The following is a 4,134-nucleotide window of genomic DNA, read 5'->3' on the forward strand; positions in this document are numbered from 1 at the left end:
TTCAACTCATCTATTTTGAGAATAAAATTAGGAAATATGCTTATATAAATATTAGAGATTGTGATCATTTATTTTTATAACACTATATTTTTCAGCAAATATTTACTGAGTTTTTAATATGTTCAGAGGACTGGGATAGAGAATAAAGATAAAATGGTGAGAAAAACAGATATGATCCCCCATGAAGCTTATAGACTAGAAGGAAAAAAACATTACTCAGACCACTACACCCTTCCACATAAAGACATATGGTAATGGTGGTGCTGCCCTTGTCTCAAGGTCGAGGAAGGCTTCTCTGAGAAGTAGCATTTGAGTTGAGATTCGAAGTATGAACAGGCATTACTTAGGTGAGAAAGGATGAGGAAGAGCATTCTTAGCCAAAGAAACTGCTTATGCAAAGGCCATGTGCAGAAGGGAGAATTACTCACTCAAGGAACAGAATAAGGCCCAGCACGGTAGAAAGTTAGAGTTCGGAGGCAGGTGGTTAGGGGATGAAGAGTGATCCAAGACAATGCTGAAGACAGGAAGGTAGGGGCTAGATCTTACAGGGCTTTGTGTATTCCAAAAGCACTTGCCATTATTTGTAGTGCAGCTGGATATCTGGGCAAGTCTTCCCAGACACAGAAGGTCTCTCGTCTCCCCACTTTTCAATGCCTTACCCCATCCTACTCTCTCCTTGTTTTCATGGAGAGAAGCACTGTCAAGAAAGGCTTTTGTAAATGGAATCCCTCACTCTTCCTTTCTAGAACCTGGAAATCCTAATGCATCCCACTCATCTACTGATCCCTTTAGCCACCAGGACGGAAAATACATTTAGTTCCTTTTAAGGACTTGGCAGCCTACACCACATCATTGGTCTGCAACAATATTGCAAAATTCTTGAGTCTAGCTTGGAGAACACCTACAATCCCATCCCGGGCTAATTCATTTCCTTCTCCCCCGCTTCTTTCACTGCTACTCAGAAAAAGAATTCTGTTTTCCTTGAGAACTAACTCTCAGGACAGGACCTGAAAATCTTTCTCAGTAAAGACTCGATATTTATATGATGTGAAACACCTGTAGAAAGGTACGGACTGTGACACCCCACCCGCAGGGAATGGCACCGTGGCTTCTGTAATCAACCTGGATTAGTCTATTTTCAGGAGGAGACAGAGGAATTCCACTTATGCCCCTGGAATAGAGTGTGTGTGTGTGTGTGTGTGTGTGTGTGTGTGTGTGTGTGTGTGTGTAAAAGAGAAAGAAAGAGAATGGGCAGGGAAAGAGAGAGAGAGAGATGGGTGGGGGAGGAAGATATTACCTGATTGATTTTGAGTTATAATCATTAGGTTTCATTAATCATGCTATAAGGCTTTTGTTAGTCACCAGTATCCACTTTCAGACACATGGGAAGATGTCCTCTCTCCCTCTCTTTGATGTCAGGTATGGCAGTGCAACTCGCTCTGGCCAATGGAATGTGCATGGAAACAACATATGGTGGTTAACCGTGGTTAACTTCCTAGACTATTCTTTCCTTGTTGCTACAGTCTTGGATGCATCTGTTAACATGGAAGTGTCATAAGAGTGAAGCAGCCTGGATTGCTCGGAGGACAATCATGGAGGACAACTGTTTGCCCATATTCATGGAGGGCTATAGCAGAGAGAAAAAACTTCCGGTGAGCTACTGAGACTTTGGGGTTGTCAATTACTGCGGCATTGCTGAACCTATCGGACTGACATATATGCTTGTTTAGGAACTTAGAAACATCAACTTGCACACATAAATTCTGTGTCTGTGTGTGTTGTGGGGTGTGTGTTTGCTGGGTATGTGTTAGAAAGAGAGAGAGAAAGAGAAAGAATTGATGTATAGTGAGAGTTTGATTTTAGAATAAGATACAAGTTCCTTAACTGCTTGATTTTAGCCAGTTTGGGACTTTTAGTTGTAAATTATGCAAATGGATATATAAGCATATATAAACAAATATATGGCTTACGTGTTTGTTTATGCACAATATGAAACATATTCTTATGTTTTTGTTTTGCACTGGCATACAAATGTACTATGGTCACTCAGAGTTGTCTTCTACAATCCACAAATAATATTTAAAAACTTAAGCTAACTAGTCAATTAAAAGCTCTAGGCAAACTTCATCTGTAAGATGCATTGCAGATTACTGTCTGAATCACGGACAATGTACACTGTACATTCATACCAACAGCATAAGAAAAAGCCAGAGCTAGGTTTAGTTTTATATTTCCTGAGTTTTCTTGATTGCCGTCTGATCCTTGATGTTATTCCAACATAGAGTGATTTTTAAAGGAGAATTTAATTTAATATAAGTCTGAATATCCTTTGGAATGCTAGAAACCAGCATTACTCCAGCAACCCTAATGAAAAACACAAGTTCCGTGTACCAATTTGTGGTCAGAGCCAGCATTCCAGCCCTGCTCTCTCGTGGCTGCTAGTACTCCATCGTGTTCCTTTTCCCAGCCCTTTGCTTTTCTAGCTCAAGATGTCAGAGGCTGTGGCCCACATGGTATGCTAAACAGCCCACTGCTTACAGAAGGCTCTTACAGCTCAAGTGCAAAGACTTTGAACTTATAAAACACACCACCATCACTACCACCACCACCACTAAATGGAAGTCTCCGAGGATTTCCTATTAATGTCCCGGCAGATAGACGTACACTTATTTTAAAACATTCTACATGTGCACACAGATGCATTTCCATACAGATTCAAGACAAGAAGAAAACTCATACAATTAGGCTGAGACTGATTCACTCGCATGTTTTATCACCGGTGTGGAATGCCAGTAACAAGAGCAATCATTTGTTTGTGAATTCACGGAAGACTGGACTTTCACACTGGAAAGGGACTTCCCAATGAATAGCAATGGGGAGACTTGCTGTGTATTAGCATATTTTATCTGCCCTTGTTTTGAAATTAAACAGAGTTGTGGTTGAAAGGAGAAGGCACAGCTTGCCACTGGGCTGGCTTTTTAGAAAAGTGGCATTTGGAATGAGGTTTAGCTATGTGGGCAAATTCTAAAGTTAACTCTTAGGATTCTTGGGCTTGCAGAAGACATTTTCCCCTCCTCGTGTGATAACAGAATTTTCTAGTCACTACTATTCTTTCCAGAAGGCTACTCGTTCTTGGATGCAGTGCCTCTCTGTTTTGACTGGAGATACTTAAATATAAATCAGGAGAATTCTAAGCTGTAGTAAAGGCTAATTGGCAAAACTAAATTAAATTGTATTCCACATATATTTACTGAACATATATTGTGTGCCCAAAGCTAATCTAAGCACCTTGGGGTCAGGGGAGTCGAGGAAGAAGATAGATGGATGGATAGCAAAATTGAGATTGAGATCAAGATCAAGATGGAAATAGAGCTAGAAGTAGATGCATAAGACAATAAGAGAAAATTTAAAGTACTGTGTCGTTAAAACCAATTAATATTCTAGAAGTTCTAAGAAAAAATGATGAGCATAAGTTGGATATCAAGAGGAGAGGTGAGTCTACATCTAAATTTGACAGAAAAGGGGAGGATTTGAATAGATAAGGGGCAAGCGTTCTGGAACTGGGAGTCAGTTATTAAGCACAGTAATTAAGTGTGTAGGCTTTACATTGTCAAAGTATAATCTTCTAAACATCAAAAGCATGACTCTCATAAAAATACGAAGTGCATACCTTTCAAAGTTCTACTTAGCTCATTAATCAGGGAATCAGTATATTATAAAAAATGACTCAACAGAATGTACGAGAAATCAAAGTATGTGTTGTTCATGAGAGTCAGAAGACTGAAATAAGATTGCTAAGTTAAAAACAAAGCTGGTTAATGTTCTATGGGACAACAATAACTGTAGCATTTGAGGTCCCCTTTCCTAGTGGACAAAAATATTTGCTCCTCTACTGTAAAAAAGATCCTTTGAATTTGACAATCTCTACTGAGTTAAAATAAGTCCACAGAGTCTAGAGTCTAAGCAATAATAATTGTTGTCAAACAAAAATACATCTCTCTGGTGAGCCAGGTACTCCTTATGGAGGCCTCTTTGATAGTGCTCTCATTTGACATTGAAACGACCCAATATGGACAGGATCTACAAGTTTGGAGTACTTTTTAAAACAGTATTCATGCAGAAGGGAGTTCTAAC

The sequence above is a fragment of the Macaca thibetana genome, chromosome 15, assembly GCF_024542745.1.
Source record: "Macaca thibetana thibetana isolate TM-01 chromosome 15, ASM2454274v1, whole genome shotgun sequence".
NCBI lineage: Eukaryota > Metazoa > Chordata > Mammalia > Primates > Cercopithecidae > Macaca > Macaca thibetana.